This window comes from Anser cygnoides, chromosome 10 (genome assembly GCF_040182565.1).
Source record: "Anser cygnoides isolate HZ-2024a breed goose chromosome 10, Taihu_goose_T2T_genome, whole genome shotgun sequence".
Taxonomy (NCBI): Eukaryota; Metazoa; Chordata; class Aves; order Anseriformes; family Anatidae; genus Anser; species Anser cygnoides.
Window position 1 is genome coordinate 19292980 of NC_089882.1, and position 22989 is coordinate 19315968.

Sequence of the window (22989 nt, forward strand, 5' to 3'; positions counted from 1 at the left end):
GTCTTGACAACTGGGACAGTAAGACATACAACTCAGGAGAATCTTTGAAGTCTGGATGTTTAAACTGACTTTAGCTTACCACAAATTTTTAGTCTCTGTCCTGGTCATCATCTTTTTTTTTTTTTTCTGTTTTCTATTTTTCCCTTTAAGAAAGGAGAACTGGGAGATAACTGTACCTGAACTGCAGTTTGTAATTTGAGGTTCTACAGTACAAGAGAAGATCTTTGCTCCTTCTGCCTCAGAAAGGAATGAAGCACGTTCAGGTACATATGTCATCACTGATTGCTTGTACAATTTACATAACATTTTTCAAGCAGAGATTATATCTTTTTTCTGCTTGATCAGCTGATAAAATTAGAAAACTATACTAGTGTTTCCCCACCCATAAACCTCTATTCCCTCGAACCTTTCATCTTAAATAAAAGCAGTTGACTTGAAATTCAAATAAGAGTTGAAATCAAACCCAAGCTGAGTGCAGAATTTAATTAGATGTATACCAGGCAGACCATCTCAAGAATCAGGATGGACAAAAAAAAACCAACACGTGATAAGATGATCACTTCTAAGGTGGTCGGAGAAAAATATAGGCTGTGGAATAGCTGTTTTGGAGAGAGAGAAGGAAAAAAAATCTTTTAATATAGTATACAGGTATTTTAAAGTCTTAATAAAGTCTTAATAAAGTCTGGAACTCAATATCAAATCAAGTAGACTTAAATCAAATATATGCATGTAGAATACAGCATATGTGGAACTGAAAGAAAAAATGTGGTTCTACAAGTTAATGGGGTGGAAAAGAACTCTGCAAATAAGTTTTATTGGTGTCCTCAATACCAACTATTAAATTAGATTTGGAGAAAAGAAATGTCTCCGTACATTATGTGTGTATAATCTTCCACATCTTTAATTGGGATATAAGATGCACTATTTATGTTGTGATGAAAAAAGTAAAATCCATGCCTAACCCACTGAGGAGTAGTTCTGCTTGTACAATTCCGAACAAGCAGGAATGCTAAGTAAGAGAATGCGTTTCATTGCTGGACAATTAAACAGGAGTCTTGTATTAACTGGGTTGTGTCCTTCAGAAATAACTTAGTACAACCTTTGTCTTGTGAGGCTTTTTGTTTGATTGGTGTGATTTGGTATTCGTTGCAGTCTAGCTGTGCCAGTTAAGAAGTTTTTGCATTGAATGAAACTGTAATGCTGATAATGTTCAGAAAACATTGAGCTCATCCATATTGAAATAATTTTGTGGTCCCACAGAACGAAAAGTCTAATTCAGTTTTGTAACATTAAATAACCGTGTTTGTGTTCTTTAAAGTAATACGTGTCATGTAGCCTTTGAGGCTGGTAGTTATGAACTGTTTTTCTTTTGACTATTAAAATTGGAGCTCTAAGCCAGCACCTTATTAAAATATTCAAACAGCTCTTTCAAAGCTGATGGCTTCCAAATGGAAATTTAAATAACTTTGTGATAAGGGAAAGTCAATAGAGAGGTTGTGAGCAGTCTACACATGTCATAGGGTGTTTGTTTTAAAAGTACAGCATTCTTGAGAACTGCATGAGATGCAATGGAGTTGTTAAAACATTTGTTCTGGTTTTACTTCACAATGATGGCTCCTTCTTGATAGGAATATGTTGAATTCTCAAGTCCATGATGTAACTGAAAGATAGTCCCAGCTACACATCTCAAGACCGACTGTTTAACTCAGGATGAAGTTTAAAGGAGTGACCAGTTCTAAATATGTCCACAAATTTTAGATAGTCATTTCATAAAAGCAATTCTGCATGTAGTACTGAAGTATGTACCTGCTGGCATATCATTATAGAATTGAAAGGCAAATTTTATATGTAAATTACTGCAGTCTTTGAAACAAAAAATAGTCTTCTGTTATGGTATATTTTAAGCATTCTGCAAACTGGCCTTGCCAGCTGTAGAATGGGCCAAACCTAACAAGATTGTTGTGCGCACTTTTTGGAAAGTATGGAAACTATTGACATGCAGTTAGTTAAGACGTTCATTTATGTTGTTTGTATGTTTCCCAAAAGTGAATGTGAAGCATGCACTGAGCCTAGTATGTTACGTGGAACGGGCATTCTGGGGTGGAATGCTTGGGACGATAAATGGTTAGTACAGAAGCTTGAATGGTCAGAATAACTGTCCAAGTAAGTTGTAGTGAGTTTCACCTTTTGCAGGGTGGAATTTCTGTAAGTGCTAGGAGAAATCCATTTTTCTGTAGACTTCCTAAATATGGATTTTGGCCCAACTTCATGAGATGGGGCTGATATTGACCGTGCTGCGGACTCTTAAGAGCTAGGTAAATAAGTTAATCTGTCTCTCCATTTGAATGGAAGCCATGAAGATAAAATAAATACACTTATACACCAAGTACTCTTTTTATCATCCCTAGCTACGTTTATATGTGGAACAATTCAGCAGAGTGCTGAACTCCTCTGTTCTCTACATATTTAAAGACTATAGGGGTATCACTCAGTGTAGTGAAGTTGTGTTCATTTTCTTTGTCATGTTGCTATTTCATACTCATTATCTGATACCTTGTACCAGCTCTGAAAGATGGAAAAGAAGTTTGCAATATACCTTTGAAAATTACAAGCAACTACTTAGATTAGGGAAAAAGAGGTCTGAGGGGCTTTTGTATGCCTTTTCTTTAAAGAGCTCCGATATTTTCTGTATTGGGTAGAGGTTATGCAGCTGTTTTTATCCCACTGCTAACATCTTAGGTTACAGGAATCTTTCCACTTAATTGAGCAAACACAGGAGAGTTTATGTAACTGAAGATCTGCAACTGCCAGTAGAATTAATTAGGAGAGGAATAATTAGGCAAAGAGTAGTGTCCAAATGGTCCCAATAGAAAAAGAGTATTGCAATCCCAATAGAAATCTCATTAATGTTATTTGCGATGAGCTGTGCCTTTTGCAGTACCATAAAGGAGGTAAATGTGGAAGGATCTCAGTGGGGTGTCAGCTTGGGTATGAAGCAGAAACGATATCAAGGTTTTAAGCTGCGTAGTCTCGTTATTGTCACTTAGTCATGGCTGCAACTCCACTATCTGCTTAAAAGCCTTTCTTGGTTGAATGAGCCACTTATGGTGAAGAAGGTATGAAAGAAGATTTCAGTTTGGCACTTGTTACAGAACTGTGGCTTTATGTATCAGAAACAAGTTGTCCCTTATGCCAAGCAGATAACCAAATAAAAAATGAGACAAAGCTTATTTCAAACATTTTTGCTCGAAGTCAGCAGCTTACTGGTTTGAAGAACAGAGAATTACTGAGCATATTATCTAGACCTTCTATTGTAATGTTAGTTAGACAGAGGAATAAAAGAAAAATCATTCTGATATCTTGTTTCAATTACAAAATTATGTAATGGGATACAAATCTACTTTTGTATGAAAACTGTAGAATAGCTAGATAACTTTTTTCTTAGCTGCATCGTGAAAAGACATCAATGCACATACCTAAGAAAGCACTCAGAATTTTTTTTTGGGGGGGAGGATCTGTGAGAGACAAGCAACTTAGAAAAGAATGTATCTGATACTTAATCCTATCACTGTTCACAGCCTTACCAGTATCCACTTTCTTGACCAACATATTTTGGGGTGTAGGACTGGGACATTCTTCTACAACAGAAAGGTTAATTAAGGTCATGTCGCGTTTATAGTGGCTGTTCAGCACAAGCCTCTCTGGTTGCATGTCTGTCATTTGGTCAGTGAGGGCAAGTACCTTAGACATAGTTCTCAGGGGTAAGCTGAGAGTGGGTAAATCAGGTCTTCAGTCTATAGAGAGTGATGCACAGCCTGGTTACTGTAACAGATAAGATGATTTCTTTATTATTTTCCCCTGGTTTGACATCTTTTTTTAGCCCTTTTACAAATAACTGTGTTGTATTTCTCTCTACAATACTGTACAATACAGAGTGCATTTTTCAAGCTGGTTTCATAGGTGCATTAGAATAGTATGAATTAGAATATGGCTAATATGTACAGTGGGATATCTTCCATGAAAAACTAACAGTAGAAACGAAGCATTTTGCAGATGATGATTCAGAGCTTCCAGCTTGGGGAAGAGATGAGTCTTGTCCCGTTTCAGAAGAAGTATCTGAGGCCTGGAGAGGTTAAGGAAGCTGTTTAAGGATCACAAATATCACCTGGAGCAATGCTAGTAACAGAAATTGTTTCACGCAATTCCAGTTTCTGACAGTATTGGAATAATAGCCTTTGTTCCTGTACTGGTGAGGTACAGTGCCTTCTGGAACTGTTAACAGGATTTTGTTTGATTTTATGATCAAAATGAACTCACAGCTAAGTAGTGCATGATGTAGTGAATACACTTTATTTTCAGTGATTGCTAAATTAATCCGCAATTCTGGAAGCCAAATGCCTCTCTTTATTAGTGAAAGTTTTCAATAAGTGTTGTGTGCATTTTATAGTTATCTACTCTACTTCCCCTATTAGCTGTAGTTACTGATGCTTTTAATTAACTTTGTTTCCTATTACGGTAGCATCTGTGGATAAATACCAGTAAGGTTAGCCTCTTATTTATACACATTTTTAAAAATGTGTCTATAAAATACGTACCATTCAGTTCTGGATTCCTGGGGCCATATTCAGGCATACATATAGCTTCTGTAGTGAAAAGAGATTGACATCCAAGTGAGATTTTTGTGACTTTTCCTATAGATAGTAGGTATGAAAGCAAGGTACACATAAGAGAGAGTTGTCCATTTATGGGTCTTTGAACATGGTCTGCATAAGAGGTGATACTCCAGACTTTACTGTCCAGACCAGTATACCTGAAAACATGGGATTCTAACTTGTAGTACATGGTCATGCATGCCAAATTTGTTGCAATTTATTAGCTAACCAATTGTAGTTCAAATGGCAAAATCTTTATTTTGATGCTTTCTAAGCACAGTCGTTTTGTAGTCTTGCACAGAATTTCTAGGAGGGAGGATGCACAAAAGAGCTGTGCAGGGAATGAGCAGCGAGACTGGTGCTTCTGCAGGGAGTTGGCTGTCATGAACATCCCCAAGCAAGTTTAACACGTGCAGCATTTGCATTCAATATGTCTGGGAGCACTGAATGCTTACACAAGAGACACAGCAACTGTGACAGATGTGCAAAAGCTCTGCTGCATGTCAAAAATACCAGTTCCTGTGCAAACACTGTGCAGTTAGACAAGTGTTGCTTCTCCCTGTGATGTTCTTGATCAAAACACGTGAATGCATTGTGCAGCGCAAGCCTGACTAAGGCCAGTACTTTCAGGATTGGCAAGTTTTACTTGCATGAAAGATCTCTTCACAGCCAGCATATGCTGAGCACAGACTTCGCTTCTCATTTGTATGGAAACACTGGGTATTTCTAGCGTTCATGGACTGTACTGCAGAACTCTTCAGAGCTGTTGGAAGCTTAGAGAGCTGGAGAAAACAGGAAATTAACCTTAAGCCTATCCAGAGCAGCAAGCAGAAAATGGGTTTTAGTTTGTTTACTCTCTCACCAGAAATAAAATACTTCTTGTTCTTCAAACATTAGCCTGGCCTAAGTTTTAATACATTCTCTAGGCAAGTGTTTTTGATATCCAGAAGTACTTTTCAAAGCAAGTAATCCAGGCTACTACAAGGACGGGAACTGTGGATTTTGAATAATGGGAAGTGGACATAATCCAGGACATGTTAGGAGTGTGATTCAGAAATAAACAGTTGATAGAAAGTTAAAGCAGAAGAGCAACTGAGAACATTGACTTTCCAATGCTTCAGGGAAGTTAAACAGCTCAGGTGAAGCATAACTGAATAGGTATAACTCTCTGTTGCGTCTGAGCGGCTGAACCTCCTCCCTCTAGTCCTCCTGGGTCTGTGTCCTGCCTTGCCCTTTTCACCATTACATTACAGAAGAAAAATCAGATTGCATCTGTTGAGCCACTTGTACTGTAAAACTCTACTACGTTAGCTATCCTTTTGTCACAAAGTCACACACACACACGAAAACTACAGAAACCTAACGCTTCTTGGACAGGCTGATGGCTGAAAAGTCCAAAAGGAAAAAGTGAAGATGAGCAAGTGGAAAATGCGCAGGTTGCTTCAGGAAGAGAAACAGCAAGTAATGTGCTTCAGCAGCAGCCAAGCACCGTGAAGGAAGGCCTTCCAAAGGGCGGTAGTGCCAGTCAGCAGTGAGAGGGGGTATTTTCAAAAACCTAATAACATTAACAAATCCAGTCATATTCATGTGAAGACAGAGGTGTTAACTGGTGGATAGCACTTAGCTCTTCTTACATTTTGTAGGTAAAACAGTGGGTATTGGTACGAATCCTTACTGTAACACGTGTACCAGCAAGAGCAGCAGATTCTAGACCCTGGTGCAGTTCATCCCCATGTCAGGCTCAGTGCTCTGCTCCTGTAACTGAGCTTAGTTCTGCGAGTTCATGTCAGCAGTGGTTAAATGCTGATTCCCTGCTTCTCGAGGACCTGTTGTATTGAAGGGACTCTCAGAAAGTGCCATCTCTGCGTAGCTCGCTGAGTGACATCTTGGAGCGTGCTTTTATTAAGATCAGGGCTGCTGGGCAGAATCTGTCTCCCCTATCCACCTTTTTACAGCACAGACAATTAATTTACGATTTACACAAGTCAAATCAGTAATCAAAGCTGGAATGACTTAACAATCTAACTCTGCCTGAGGTAGCTGGAGTAGCACTGGCTCATTGTGGCTCGTTGTTTCCACCCTGGACATAAAAAGAAAGGGTTAAAAAAAAAAGGGGGTAAAAGAAAGGGTTAAAAAAGGCTGCTAGAGAGAGGGTGCTGGGAGCTGGCCTGGGGGTGGGATCTCCACGGCAGCCAGGCTAGGATAGGAAGCTTACGCTATGGCTTTTATTAAGTTTGAATTCAAAAATAGCTGAAAGCCAACCTCCCGCCCCCCCCGCTCTGATTAGAAGCCAGTTTTTTTTTTTTCCTTTGTTCCCTATGGGAACTGAATTGTTTCTTGCTGTCGTTTAACTAGGTAACGTTGAAGTTATCTTTTAGCAGAGGTGATACTTTTCGTTCCCATTTTTTCCCTCTTTCTGCCAGCAGTGAAGGCCTGAGGGTGTCAGTGGGCCTGGGGCCGGGGCTGCCGGCCCGCGGGGAGCCGGCTGCCGGGTCCTAGTGCCGCGCTGCTGCCGCCTTCCCTCCTCTCAGTTCAGTGCAAGTTAGAACCCCAGACTCTTCAAAATAACATCCAACAGGCTAGGAAACACTGATACAATCCATAAAAATCAGGTCACCTCTTAGAACCGTGTGCAAATCCCCTACAAGCAGTTTTCTAAAAGGAGAGGCTGTAGAAGTCCTCTATTTGTGTTGCAAAGAGAGGGTTGTTGCTGACCTGAAATTGAGCTACGATACATGTAGTCAACTCTGGGACAAGTATTTACTTTGTGAGGTTGATGTTTACAGATGAGCAAAATCTGTGCCATGCAAGTGTTGCCATTAGCTTCCTAAAGCTTATTTGTCTGCCCGCGGCAGTGGGTAGCATGCAGACCTACTATTTGAGAAGTGTTTGCAACAGTTTTTGTTCCAAATTCTCTCCTTCCCCAGATAATGGAAACTGTTACGCATTTACCGTATGATTTGGAGAGCTTGTATGTTAATGCGTGAAACCTTTTGCTTATCTTGGTTTTGGCCACTTTACAAAAGCAAAGTGGAGAGAGCGATAGTTTAAAGATCAATAGGATTAGAGATGATCTGTCTGTATTCGCAAAATTGATTTGTGGAGATCTCTTCTGTAATTGTGGCTAGTATCACCATCTTGTAGGTTGGCTATCATAAACTGATATGAATAGAAGCTTGGTAACCTAATAGATGTTGTTATAACTAAAGAAGCTGTTTTATGACAGGATTTTGGGTTAGAGACACTATTGAGAAGAGCATAGTATTGGCTCAGCAGTTTTACTGAAAGTAGTCACATAGAGAGATCTAACTCTTTTTTCCTTTCATGTAACACTACTTCATAATAAAGCTGTTACTTTTGTCTGGTTTTGTATTTCCTGAATATGGGAGCAATAATATTACATGATGAAAAATACGAAGTAGTGACTGATGGGTTGGAAATGTAATGTAAATATAGATTTATTTTAAAAAGAAAAAAACAAACGTCAGAAGTTAATATTCTTTGGGAAAACATTACTCTGCACTCCTGTTTGTTTCTACAGCCTTCAAGAGTTTACAGGTAGTGACTGACAGACCCAATGGCAAGGCAGAAAAAGGCTGTGCAAATTCTCTCCCAGTTTACACATTTTTCCTGATCCACTTCAAATATCAGGAGAATTTAGGAGGAATAAATGCAGAAGATGGAGAGCTCTAAATGTGAAGGGGCAAACTCAGTCCTAACAAGTGCAGACACGGCTCCTACTAGCTCTGCTAGAGCTGTGTTCATGTCAAAGCTGAATTGGGTCCAAAATGTTATCGTGTGGCTGTGGTAGCACTAGTGTAGACCTGCCTTGCATAAAGTTAGGCTATGAGACAGGGCTAAAACTTTTCTGTCTTAAGTAGCTGTGTAAAATTGAGTAATTGTTAATAGTGGCCTTAGACTAGTTCCATATTTTTTTAAAAATATTGTTTGTTTTTTAATGCTTCCTGTATGAAGTATCTGAAGGATGGTAAAGAAGTCACAAAATAGTAGAACAAGGAGGGTATAAATTAAAACTAGGAGGTGAACGACTTAAAAGAAAGCACGTTACACAACCGATTACTTTCCTTGCCCCAGGAGGAGAGCGTTAGGGCAGATTGTATCAGCTGGTTCAAAAAGGGATTAGACAATTCATGACAGATCCCCACACTAACGGCAACAGCATGACGATAGTAAATGTTTAGGGAATAATGGGAAGTAAACAGAAAGCAGGCACACGTGTGCTTTCCCCTGGACAACTTCTCCTATTGTTGCTCTTGAGGATCAAGTATTGAGCTGGATGGACCAATAACATACTCCTAATATTTGTAGTCATAACTATCTTGAGATTTTTGTGTGTATGTTGAAAATGGCATGTTCCTGTTACTGCTGAAGTCAGCAAGTTGATGATAACCTCCATAAAATGTGGTAGTGAAGCAAGTTTTTGTTATGATGACCACCATCTCTTAGGGTTGTACTGAGACAAAGTTTTGGTGTGTAGGAACTGAAAGAACAAGATAAAGGAAGATGTGGAGGAAAGGGAAGAAACAAGTGAAAGAAAAGGGGAGTGGGATGGTAGTGGAAAGCTGGAGAAGGAGGATTTGAAAGCAAATGGAGTAATATGCACATAGGAATTCATCTTCAGGAAACAGAGATACAAGGAATCTTTTCTGATCACTAGTGAAAAGGTTTGCTCATGGTTTTTAAGACTGGATTTGTATGGATTTTGTGACTGGATTTGTGTGCCTAAAATACCACAGGTAGAAGCCTGACAGTTTTCCCTTGAAAGCTATGGACTCCTTGTAGGCCACAAAAAGAAAGATAGCACCTTTTTATCTGTACTTGTAAAGTTGAACACTATATTTTAATACAAAATATAGAATAATATCATTTGTTCAAATGTTTAGAAGTATATATATTTATACATATTTATCTTTTCTAGTCTTCTGTTAAGGATCATGTTGTTGCTGCATGTGTCTTGTTATCTGTCCTGTGTTATAAGAGCCAGGAGAGATGAAGACATCTCAAAGGTAGGACATAGCAATCATGTTCAGAAAAGGGAAAATTAGACAGACTGATGCTGTATTAAAGAAAGCAATGTGATCTCAACCTTTCAGAATTCACAGAAGACAACCCCCCCTTCCCCCCCCCCCAGTCTGTTTGTTCCATGGAGACCTCAGTAGGAGTTCATCCATGATAAAACACCAGATTTAGTTCTGTTTCTCTTCTGTCCTTTTTCTGTCATCAGTAAGGGATAAACTCATGATGCAAAATTGTGATAAAAATACTGAAAATAGTTCAGTCAACCACCAGGTGTAAACCTAGTGGAAAAGAAGCTTCACTCATCTTGCTCTTTAAAATAATAAATTTTAGCTGGAACGATGACATGTACTGCATTTCTTCCCCAGGATGACATTGTAGTGTTATGACTGTAATACAATAGGAAATGTCACCCTCCTTGAGGCTTGTCAAATCTCAAAAATAGGATGTTTTTTTTGGTCTATATTGCATATTAATAAGGAATACTAGAGCGTAGTAGTAATTTTATTTTTTATCTTGCTTTTTTACATTTGGAAGCAAATGCTTGCTGTTTGTTTACAATTTGATGAGTTTACTTTTACATTCTTACATAAAAACTGGTAAATCTAACTTGACACATTCAGTTAACCACAGGAAATTTTTCACTTTGCAAACATTGCAACATTTTAGATATTTCTTCCTTCCTTCCTGATGTTGAACTTAAGTTGTCTTTCTTTTGAAATTAGATTTATTTGCTTTTTCTGTAGAGACATGTGGTTAGCAGTTATTACATTAACACGGTGAGACATTTAACTCATTGCAATCGATGTGTGTTAAAATTTATTTACAAATCAAATATGTTCTTATACAGCTTAGATTACTCCATTGTAACCAGAAGAAGGTGCAAGACATTTCAAGTGGAAGTCACTTGTAATTTTACAAGACAAAATGCAGAGACTAAGTTTTTAGATAGTAAATTTTTAGATAATACCAGTGAGTCATATAGAAGAATTGATTAGAAAGTCTGCAAGAGCAGGTGCAACCCTTGCAATAATTCTGTGCAATTCCCAGGGTTGACTAGTGTGAGAAGCAGATGATCAGGCTAAAATTATTTGGTCCAGGAAGAGACAACTTAGGTTGTGCCAGAGGTTACAAGGTCATTAGGGAGATGGATAAATGCTAGCTGTTCACCACCTTTTCTAGCAAAAGAAGTTTGGAGATGTTGCATAAGCCTAACAGAAGGCAGCACATGCACTTGTTGCAATACATTGTAGATCTGTGAAGGTTATTTCCCAACGGATATTAAAGGTCTACATGTGTGAGAGAATGAAGAGGTATGTGGAATACACTGAGAACTGCTAAATGCAGGGAACCACATCGGACTTGGAAGGTTCCCTGAAATGAAAATAGTTGCCATTTGGAAGAGCATTTAGAGAGAGCGTTGTGTATTTCCCAAAAACTTTTTTGTAGTTTCTGTATTATGCAGATACTGTTCCATTAGCACATAGAGAAGTTTGCATTCGTTGTAGACATGACCTCTCCCCTGCTCCGTCCATGTCTGTATTGAGTATCCCGTGGAAAAAAATTACATAAACACAGGAGCTGAAGAATCTTCTCTCCAACATTTCCCATGTTTCTGTAGCAGTGGCACAAGAGGTATTCAGAAAGGGCATGGAAGCAGCTCTAGGTTTGGAAGTAGCACAGCTTTGTCAGCATGGTACTGCTTTTTGGGCTAGTAAGGGCCAGGAATTGAATGATAGAGTTCATTTGCGGAGAGAAAAGGGATTGAGCAAGATAAGTAGGAAATGCTGGTCTAGGCAGGCCTCACTGATAGTAACAGAGAGAAAAACTCGACTTTGTGCCTTTAACTTGGCAGCAGATAGTACTGCTGCACTGACTTTTGGTAGGATGGATGAGCATTCAGGTTTTTACCACTGACTTGAATCTTCCAAAAACCACTGAAATAGCAAAATTATCATATTACTATGATATATTGGGGCCTGCTATTCTTATTGAAACGAGGTTCATTGACTCAATTTGCAGCTGGACTGAGCTCTCAAGTGGAGTGCACAGGGATCCTGGAAGGACAACACTTCTGTAGTACTTCGCTGATTGAAACGCACCGTGCTTCTTAACCTGACTGAGAGATGCTCAGGAATGCTAGGAGGAGGCTTTTGTATATTTTTTTTCCTCTCCTATCTTGGCAGAAGTTACTGGCTTATGTTTAAAAGGACTGTTCTGGAGCTTGGAATTTTAATTATTTTTTAATCAACTTTTGGTTAAATTGTTCCTATTAAAGTATTCATCTTCTGGAAAAGACATGCAACTGGCTGGGAGTAATGCTGTTTCACAGCTTGTTTATTTATTTATTTCAGTTTAAATCTGTTGCTTCTAGTTTGTGGGTTTCTTTTCCTGAAGTAACACTAGGACAACGGGTAAAAATGGAATAATAACATAAAAGAAGTTTTTATTCCAAAACAGTGGCATTGTTCTGAATTGCCTAAAACGTTCAGTATTTTTCACTACAAAATTTCATTATAAAGGGTTTGTTAATATTAAAGATAATAAGAAATGCAAAAGTATGTGTTGTGCTTTAGAAGAAAGTTTCTCTTTGTGTGATATTTTACTTTTCTTGTTTCACAGGAAAAAGTAACGTCTTGTAGCTGGATATGATGTAGCACCAGTATGACCACAAGTGAAAAAGTAGACAAGTAAGGTAGCTTCAATCTTATCATCTCTAAGAGATGTTACTCTTATCTGTTCTTTTAATTTCTACAGATGATGAGGCATGGCTTCATTGCACCATTATAAATGAATAGAATGGTTGTATTGCATGTATTTGCATAACAAAGGCTGTAGTAAATCAGACTGTAAATGATAAAAATCTGGGTTCACATTTAACAAATTATTTGTACACGATGGATTAAGTAAAACATCAGTTTTGTAAAGGCCTTTACATCGAGCTCTCAGTTTGCTTCTCAGGATGCAAGGCTGTGTGCAGGTTTACATGGAACTATCTGAATTATGTGCAATCCTTTGAAACCACAGATTCTTCTGTAAGAGAAACAGTGTCAAGGATGATTCCCCAAAACCTACCCTTTGTATTTAATTTTCTGCAAGCCACAAAAGTCTTCATTACCTTATAACAATGTATGACTGTCTGTACAAAAGAAGTAAAGCATCAAAGTCTACAGTGTGTGACAGGATGGGTACTGCCATGTCTTTGCTTCTTTCAAGAGCTAGAATTTCTTAGAAGCGTGCTTATGGTGAAACACATCATGAATTTTATCACCAAAGAAGCACCACAATTCGTAGTATTCTATTCCTCTTCAGAAATGTGAAATATTTATAAATCTCTAAATCATAGAAGGACTTGTGTCTAGGTGCTGGACTTCTTTCCCAGTTTCCTGAAGGTGTATCTTAGTTTCTTAAACATGAATTTCTTAACTGAGTTGAGAACATTATTCTGTTTAATCCTATTCTTATAGCCTTTGAAGGACTAAAAAGATCTCCTTGAAGTGACGTTCTTTAAGTTTGGATGACTGTTGAGTCTAAGGTGTGGTTTGCAATTCTTTCCTTTTTTTTCCTTGTTTCATGATTATCCACTTAGTTTTTGTTTGTTTGTTTTTTATACTAAAACTTCTGTATATTTAATTTTTACTGTAGATATGGAGCCTAAGTAAGAAAACATGTTTTCAGAGGCTCTATAGGAATGTTGAATACCATATAATCATCTCATGCACACTAGCGTAACTATATGCACATTGAAAGTGGTAGGGAACAACAAGGAGAAAGAAGAAGGAGCTGATTTAAAGAAGGGTAGGAATCAGTAAATCTGGCAAAGTAGCACTGTATATATAACCATTTCGCTTGTAAATTAATACTGGTGTAGTTTATATTTATTTTGGTATGTGTGTGGAAACAAAGATAGGAAATTCACAGGAGTATCTCAATAAATAACCAAGATGCTATATTGGGTATTAAAAGAAAATTGTCTCCTTTTCTTTGAAAATGTCACTGTAGAGTGATGTGAAAATGCCGAGTCTTTACAAAATTGTGTATAAGTTTTCCTGATACGTTTTATATATATATATATTATATATATATATATATACACACACACACACACATTTCTGCATGTTGAAAAAGAATCTTCTGTTCCAGCAAAAGGAAATTAGGTCAAATGTGAATTTTGTTAGCCATCAGTTTTTGTCTTGAAAAGAACACAAAAGCTAAGAAATAATAACTAGAGACATTTGAATGTTATTAAAACATTTGACAGCAAAGCAGTCACTTGTAACAGTTCAAAATCAATTCCATTTCATCACCCCTCTTTGAACTGAACATCCTCAGATCTGTTACAAATATGTTGCTGGAGGATGAGGGGTGACTGATGACTATTTTCTTCCAATCATGGTTAATTATTTTTCTAGTGAATGAGATTGAAAGTCTCACAGGTATTGTGCAGCATCACCTGTTCCTCAACAAAAAGTAGCACTTCTGTCATGCTAGAGATTTCAAACACATGTACAGCTGTACAAACTGCTTATCTACATGCTCAACAAGATGTGCTGAAATTTTAATAATGCATAATAAAAAGGAAATTCTGTCTCCTTCATAATATTGCTAAGCTCTTTTTTTCTAGGTAAATTTACCAAATCTTGTTGTCCTGTGCGTTAATTGATAGAAATAAACGAGTTGCAACAGAACCCTTTGTGTTGTGTCAGCATAGCCTCTGTGTATTTAGTCTTTCCTCCCATTTGCCTTGGACTTCAAGTAGTTCATACATATTTTAAGAGATTTCCAACTGTACTCAACAAAAATCCAAGGATTTACTGACTTGATATACACGATGAACACATTATGGTTCTGTTCATAATAAAATTTCTTTAGATTTGTAAAGCTCACCTGTATGAGGAGTGTGGCTACAAAGAAATCTGGCGAAGCTATTTAAAAATGAAAATTAGGTGGAAATGTTTATAAAAATGTTGGTGTTTTTACAATATTATACTTAATGTTTTATGGATGTGGTAAAACATCTATGGTGTAATTTTCAGCACAAGCGTATATTTTCCATCTGACGATACTTCTCATTACCTTTCTTTCTACAAATGTTTGTGTTCAGTATGTCATTGTCATACAATCTGATAGATGACAATGCCAATCAAGTCAGTCTTATCAAAGCAAAATGTACCTCAAGTAGGCTATGACAATTCAAATACGAGGATTCAAAATATGAGGTAAATTCAGCTCAAAGATGACGTTGATCAGTTTGAAAAGCATCCCTGTATTTTTGTGATCTGCTTTGGCACCTGTGTATATGAGTCAGATTTGAAACAGTGGCACAAGAAATACTTAGAAGCAGATGAGCACATGTAAAACTTGCAGTTGTGAAGTTTGGGAAGATGAGTGAGTTTGTTGGCCAGTGGTTTGATAATTCATCTTCTGAAGTAAGAGCTTTTGGTTTCTTTTCCCAGCTTTGATGTCGACTAGCTTTGTTTTGAATTTCAGCTTTTTAAAGTGCTTTCAAACTAAGTAGTAAGGTGTTATTTGTGGTTGCATCCATTACAAGGCAGGCACTTCCCAAACACATAAATTCAAATAATAAAAATTTCATAATTCAAATAATAAAAATTTCATAATTCAAATGATAAAGGAAGAAAGCAAGAAAATGTATGAACAAACCAGATCTAAGTAATATAAGTAACATAATGGGAAAAGGTCTTGAAATTAAAAGAACAGGGGCTTGCTAGAAAGACAAGGGGAACTGGGTAAGGTGCAGTGAGGAAGCGAACATGTGAGCATGGAGATGAAGGGCAGTACACGAGGACTCCCCACTGAACACGTCGGCATTGGTTTTGCTTGGTGCATGGTTAAATACATGGATGCTGTGGCTCTGCATAGACTCAAAGGAGAAAAGGAGAACTTTTCTCTCTCTGCGTCCTTCCACCACGATATACTACCCTGACTGCTGACAAACAGACTGCAGTGGCATCTGCTCTCAGGCCCAGTAAGGCACTGCAGCCGGTGTTGGTGGCAGGCAGTGCAAGACGGCAGTGGAGAAGGACACTGGGAGGAGGAGGAAGGTGAGTTGCCCTGGTATGTTTCTGGGGCTTGAACATGAAGGGATCGTTCATGGCAAATTGCTCTGTCTGGTGGTGAGAACATAGGGCTTGCTTTCAAAATACAAGGCACCTCTATAATATGCCAGCAGCAATACAGAATGAAGGCCAAGTTTCAAGTAAGGATTCTGAAGTGAGTTTTTGTCATACTTGTTCAAATAGCAAGTTTTTTTGGGGGGGAGGAGCAACAAAATATGCATTCAAGCCATTAAATTAACATGTTACTACAGATCTAAATTCATTAATAAAATACAAGCTTCCTGGAGACCAAATCTTTGTAGTCTCTTTGGCTGTGAACTATGGTTTCATTTACCTGAGAGGTTGTCTTGTACGTCTTCCCTAGAATGACTTACCATTGAGTAAAATTCCAAATTCATGTGTGAATATAGGCCTGTAGTTGCCAGTAAGAGTTATATTTTGCATACAAGGAATTGTATTGCCTGAAGTTTATATGTATAGACCTGTGAAAAATAGCCATAAAATACATGGCTATTTCTAGATAAAATAAGCATATTATCATTCACGTAATGTGTTGAACAGCTTCCTTTGCTAAGGAGGATGAAGAAAACGGTGTCTTTGGACACTGTATTTCACAGGATCATAAATGAAGATTTTGAAATCTCAAACATTTTGCCTGAAAATAGAGTTTTGTTTGTAAAGATAAGGATTAATTTCTGTCTGTGTCTTTAATTGCAAAGGGCAGTATCTGCACATGCACTGACATTCTGGCTTAGGTTTGTTTTGCCATATGAGCTCTGATTTCACAGGCATGCATGACAGTAGGGGGATAGCTCATTTTCCCAGTTCTATACCCTGCATACATCACATATTTATGTGGTGGAAAAAAACAAGGCCTGTTACAGTCCTCAGGGAGCTGAAGCGAAAAGGAGACGCACTGAAAAAATGATTCGGAGACAGACATGGTTGCTGCTCCCAGGGTCCTATAGCTGTGCTGTAAATGGGGCTAAGTTTAAAAGAACAGCCCCTGCTGGATGGGACCCAGGGCTCACCTGGCCTCACATTCTGGCTCCAGCAGTGCTGGTGGGGCACAGGCGAGACTGCCTGGGGAGGGTGAGAGCGAGCAGCCACTGCCACAGTCTGCTGTGCTTACTCCTTCAGCACCTGGGGGTGGGTTCTGTCCCCTGTTTGTGGACATACGGCTAATTCAGCTAAACTTGTTTCAGACCAGCAGATGCAATTTGCCTGTGTGCTCCTGTGGCAACAAGTTTCAGGAATGTGTTACCTGTTGTGTAAAGTACTTTAACTGTTTCAAGCCAATCTCCTATTAGTTTGAATTCATGACCCCTTCCCCACAACATTCTCCTCCTTAGGGATTTGGCAAGATTCATGTTTACCTTAGCCACTACCTTCACGGTATGTACGAAAAAACTTAATCCTAACCGCTCCTGGAGAGCTTTGGCCAGGTGGTAGGCATCCACATTTTGGGTGTTTGGCATCTATGTTTTTAGGCGTTCAGAGGCCTTTTAAGTATCTTTCTAGACACTTCTGCTGTGGTTGGTAAAATAGGAATAAAACCCCGCTGTCATAAATGTAAAGCAGGCATGAAAACGCTCCAATTACAGCAGAAAATCGGCACAGTGGTGCAATCAGTAGCTTGTGTCCAAAGTGCCTCTCTGCCTTGATTGCCTTCCTTAGAAGGAGAGGAATTGTAAATAGCTGCAGAATCAATGGTTTCAGTGTTTACCTTCACTATTGAGCCATCTTGCCTGCCCACTGGGCTCGCAGGGAGCGGAGCAACTTCGGCAAGGTCAGGAAAGTCCCCTCCGGCCCTTGGAGTCGTTTGGTTTCATGGTTCTGCTGCTCCCTGCCCCTGGCCTTCCCGTCCCTGGCCTTCCCCCCCTGCACCCCCCAACCTCTGTCTGCCTCTCCCCTACCCTCCCTACTGCCCACCCCAGAAGCCCCCGGCGCATGAAGCATTGCTGGCAGCCTGCTTGCCTCCAGAAAAGTTCCTTTTATTTACATGGGGGCTGCTGCCGCTCATACACTCGCTTGTTTATAAAAGCGGCCGACCCCCCTGGCAAAAACGCAAGGGGGTGACCAAGGAATACGCAAACCGACACAGCGCAGGGAAAGCTGCCCGCGGGGGGCTCAGGCGATCTGGCTGCAGAACTCATCGAAGTCCCTCTCCATGAAAAGCTCGCTCTCAATCACATCGTCCTCGGAGGGGAAGTACTGCTGGCTCTCCTCCTGCGGGGGACCCCAGCCCGGAGCCGGAGGCGGCCGCACAGCCGGGCCGCAGGTACGGGTGTCCTCGACAGCGTCCATCAGCGCCCCGCGGGCGTTCTCCAGCACCCCCAGGTAGGAGTCCATGTCCAGCGGGTCCATCTCGCAGTCCGACCCGCCGCTCTCGGTGCCCAGCGAGTCCGAGCGGAGGTGCATGAGCTGGTACTTCTCCCGCATGAGGAACTGGTTGGTGTTGCGGGGGGCCCGCATGCCGGGCGCCCTCCTGCCCAGCACGTTGACGGGCCGCAGGGAGAGCAGCACCCGCGGCCGGCCGGGCCTGTGGCAGCGGCGGAAGGGGCGGCAGTGCTGCTGCTGCTGCCAGTGCTGGCAGGGGCCGTGCGTGCGGCTGCCCAGCAGCTTCCTCGCCCCGCCGGGCTGCCTCCCGCGGGGCCACCGCGAGCGGCTGCCGCCCCGCCGCGGCTCGCAGCCCTTCGGCGGCGGGGGGCAGGCGCCTGCCGGCACCGCCGAGCCGCGGGCGGGACCCCCCCAGGGGGGGCGCCGGGCTCTGCCGCCGCTCACCGCCGGCTCCGCGCCTCGCACCATCGCCGCCCCGTCCCCTCACATGCTCCTCGCCCCGCCGAGCGCGTCCGGCGCCGTCGCCTCTCCGCTCGCGCCTCCTCCCGCTTCTCCCCGGGCTCCGCTGCCGGTTCCCGAGCGCCCTGCTGCTGCTGCTGCTGCCGCGTCCCCGCCGGCGGGGGCCTCCCCGGGCGCCTCTACCTCTTCACGATCCGCTCCGTTTTTTTCTTGAGCGGAGCCCGTTTGCAGCGCATAGCCTGGCTGAACGGCTGCGGGCTGGGGGGCAGCTTGACCGGCTCCAAGCCGCCGCCGCCGCGGTGAGATGGCCTCGCCCACTCCCCCAGCCGGCCGCTGCCGGGCTGTCAGCGCTCCGCCAGGGGCCGGCGGGCCGGGGCTGGGAGGGGAGCGACGAGGGACGGCTGCGGGGAGGGCGCTGAGCCGCAGGCGCTACACGCCACCGACACCGCCCGCCGCCCCACGCCGACTAAAAAGGGATACGCACACAACCCCTATTTATACTCTCTGGCGCGGTCCAACTGTTGCCGAGCCGCGGGGGGGGATGCTGGGGGAGGCACCCGGCCGCTCCTGAGCCAGCCTGTCCTCTCCAAATCTCGACCTGCGGACCCGGCAACAACACAGAGATCTGCACAGGGATCGGCCTCGTCGGACTCCGCGCTGGTGTCCGCAGGGTTAGTCCCGCGATCTCCCCCTCCAACCCATCCCCGCGCGGCGCCTGTTGGTTTGGCCCAACGCTCGGGGAGTGTTGTTTTGCTCATCTCCTATTCACAAACACCTTTTGCGCTCAGTTCTTTGCGCAAGCGCCATCGCCCTCCCCTCCGTTGCAGTGGTCTTACGTAAACTGCCTAAGGCGCCCGTGAGGTGCGGGCAGAGGAAATGGCTGCGGCGGGGAAAGGGGCGTCCGGACCCCTCAGTGCCCAGCGCCCGGGCCCGTGACGGGCTGCTGGAAGCCGCGGAGCTCCGCGGCAGTGCCCTCGGCCGCCCCGTGCCCCTTGAACTCCTGACGGGGGCCGCCGCCGCCCTCGGGGCCGCCGATACAAAATGGTGCCCGCGCCCCAGCGGGGGCCGACTTCGCCTTCCCCGGGTAGCGGGCGGGCCCCGGCCGCCGTGACGGGCCCGTGGGGCCCAGGGCGCCGCCTCGCTGCTCGGCAGGGGGCGCACGGTGCCGCCGCCTTTCCGCCCGCGGGGGGCGAGGCCCGCTCCGGGGAGGCGGGGGCCGTGAGCGACGAGGCCTGGCCGAGGCCCGGGCCCTGCCTTCCATCGGCGCGCACCCGGGTGGGGCGGTGAGGGCTGCCCCTGGCCGCGGGGCCGCGCCTGTGAGGGCTTTCGGGGGGTTCGCTTCTTCCCTTCCACCTGACCGTACTGCTTTGTGAGGAATGGGCGCAGAGACATTCGCTTTTTCAGTCTGGGGACGGACCCAGGTACGCTGAGCCCCGATCTCTCTGCTACAAGTCTCCCTGGGCTTTCAATTTCCCCTTTTTTCCCTTATTTTTTGACCCACAGTGCAGCTCCTGTACTAGTAAATGCGACCGTTTTCCCTTTTCTGTCCATCTTTGAGATTAAATTGCTCATGAAGAAAGAGCTTGCTGTGACCCGAATGGTTTCAGTTACGGGCACCACACGAGCAAGGACAGCAGACCTTGGTGTATATTCAGCTTATCGTTACGCTTGTGAAGGACAGAGAAGTGCAAAATATTCGAGGGGAAAACGATGAGAACCTGGATGTGGTAACAGCAGAACCGACGTGGCCAACAGCCCACTGCCAACATCTTTCTGTATTTCAAGACCGCAGTTTTAACGCCTTAAATTCCACTCGCAAACAACACGGGAACCGTTTAGCTGCCCTCTGACCCCGCCAGCCCCCCCCCACCGTTAACGCCCCGAGCCGACGGGCCGGCCGCCGGGGCGGGGCCGCTGCGCCTGCAGAGCGCCGCCCCCGGGGCCAGGCGGCACCAACGGCAGGCGGCCTTGTTGCGCGGCCGGCGGGCGGCGCGCCCATTGGCTGCGTGCGCCGCGTGCGCCCGGCGCCGCTTCCTGCCATGCGGCCGGAGGTGAGCGGCGGGGCCCGGCCCGGGGCTCGGGGGCGCTGCCGGGGCTCGGGGGGCGGGGGGGGGGAGCGCGGCGGGGCTCCGGGCGCCTGTGGCAGGCGGGTGGTGCCTCGCTGCGGGGGGAAGGCGGCTCCGGACCCGGCTGCAGCTCAGGCGCCCCGCTGCTGACGCGCTGTGGTAAGCGCAGTCCCAGCTGGAGGTGGTCCCTCTGGGTGGGCACGGCGCGCCCGGCCCTCCTGAAGGCCGCAGAGCGCAGCCGTCTTCTTCTTCTTCTTCTTCTTCCTTTTATTGTGCTTAGGCGGCTGCTGCCAGGTAACAGCGGGGTTTAGTTTTGCGTAACAGCAGCGTTTGCTAATTCAGCTGCCGGTAGCTTCTGATTTATGAAGTGGGTAGTTCGGAGCTATTTCCAAATAATACAGGTTTTGTTTGCACAGCGAAGGCTTCTACGCTTTTAATCGAGGTAGTGTGAAGACACCAAAAATTGCTGAAGAGAGCGTGTGTGTAGTGACGCAGGGTTCTCGTCTGGTGTGCTTCACAGACGTGCTTGTGCCTAAACATAGCATTAATTTATGAATCAGGTCACCCTTTCAGTGCTCTTCTAATCGGCTTTTCAGCATAAAACGAAGCAGGACCAGATGAGTTGTAGTCCATCTTGGTTAGTGTTTCAGCTTGAGTGACAGGTTCACGTGAGTTAACTTCATACAATTTCCCTAACCCATCCTCAGGTGTCGGGCTCAGGTCGAGTAGGCTTCATTTAACCTTGAAGGAATTAGAAATTGTCGCTTCTCAGTTTCCCAGATCTAATTTTCTGATCCAATCACTTTAGGAGACATTTTCTCGGTAAGAAAAGTCTGTAATTTGTCAGTTTCATTACCCACCAAACAGATGAGTTGAACCAGGTCGTTATCAGCATGTTCTGAAGAAGGTGAAAACATCAATTTTCTGTTACCATCAAGCACAGGACTCGTGTGATGAAAACTGTGCTTTTCATTCCTTTCTGATGTAATTTCACCGATGAATTGCAGGAGATGTTAGGGCGAGTGGCCAATAGGGTGGCAACTTGATGTCCTTTTGAGGCAGAAAAAAAAGTTGCTCCAAATAGAAGTGTATTCTTGTGTGTCCAACTGTGTGGTGGCTTATGGAAAGTGCTACTGAGAATAGAATACTATTGTTCAGTTTAAAAAAGTTTTAAAGGTAGTTGAACATGATTTTTTTTTCTCCACCTGTTCTTAGGTCTTTGGTTAGTGTTGCAGTTTTGTTCTGTATGTAAGGCATAACAACTTGTTAGCAAAGGATTCTCAGAAGCAATATTTGGTCTGTAGCTTAGCATTCTGCTCCCAGCCAGCCAACTTTTCATTTTAAACTTCCATTTCTGGAAGGGATGGAGAGAATGATTATCTTGATTATCAGATGATCAGTTCACAATTTTGTTATCCCAGAAATCGCCTTGCTTCAAATATCACGACTTAAAAAGACAGGAAACGAGAGGGTCTAATTCTGTATGAATGTAAAGCAACGCATTCTTTAACTCTGGGGAGGGTGTTTGTAGATGGAGAAAGGAGGCCTCTAGTCTATGGAGGGAAGGAAGGTCATGCACAAGTCTCCTACACAATAGTTTGTGGAAGAAGGTGGTTGGAACAGAGGTAAGAGACTGATCATAAACCTCAGAAGGTTGGGAGACTGCTTGTATAGGATACGGTGCATTCATTTCATTTAACTGCTTGTCACAGTATCTGATGTGTGCTTTTAGTTTGTGAGTCCTCAGTTTTCCAAGCAACAAAATCAGTAATGTTTTGAAATCTCCTTTGTGCTGATTATCAATCCATACGTGTTGTGTGCTGTCAACTGCATTTCTGAAATCTTGGTTCATATGTAGTAGGGTTTTTACTGATTCTTTCTTGAGTAATTAAATATTTGTAATTGATCCTAATACCCCAAAAACCACGTTCTAACTTGCTTTTATGGTTTTAATGTTTGTGTTTTTTTCCTTCTAGATAAGAAGCTCAGCATAAGTTTGAGGCTGCTGTAGTACGATCTGTAAACTTTGATGCCTTTCCTATTGAATGTTACTATCTTTTAGAAAAGTGAGTGTCTTTTAATTCCTCAGTGGTGCATTGCCTTAACCCTGAGCTTTTTTTTCTCAGCAGAAAATGAACAAAGAAACAAGAATACAAAAACAACAACAACAACCAGACAAACAAAAAAAAAACAAGAAAACAACAACCAACCCTTGTGCTTACTAATCTGTATGTAAATTTGGAGTCTTGCTTGAAAGTGGTGTGTTATTGACCACCTCTCCTATGATGACAGGCTGAGGGAGTTCAGCCTGGAGGAGAGAAGGCTCCGGGGAGACCATACAACAACTTTCCAATA

General features: G+C 43.1%; 2 protein-coding genes across 6 annotated transcripts in view; both read left to right on the top strand.

Annotated features, from left to right (window-relative positions):
- Positions 1-9680, top strand: part of NOL8 (nucleolar protein 8) — a 56226-nt gene extending 46546 nt beyond the window's left edge. Inside the window, exons 19-20 of the transcript XR_010833908.1 lie at positions 151-263; positions 9592-9680. The gene's annotated coding sequence lies outside the window, so the exon portion shown is untranslated. The remainder of the gene's footprint in view (positions 1-150; positions 264-9591) is intronic.
- Positions 9681-19812: 10132 nt separating this feature from the next.
- The window catches only part of IARS1 (isoleucyl-tRNA synthetase 1), a 133217-nt gene continuing 130040 nt past the window's right edge, over positions 19813-22989 (top strand). Inside the window, exons 1-2 of one of the 5 annotated variants that reach the window (XM_067003042.1) lie at positions 19813-19989; positions 22611-22700. The gene's annotated coding sequence lies outside the window, so the exon portion shown is untranslated. Of the gene's footprint in view, positions 19990-20497; positions 20620-20683; positions 20794-20909; positions 20929-22610; positions 22701-22989 lie in introns of those variants that run through there. The other 4 variants (XM_067003044.1, XM_067003040.1, XM_067003041.1 and 1 more) reach the window with 4 other exon arrangements.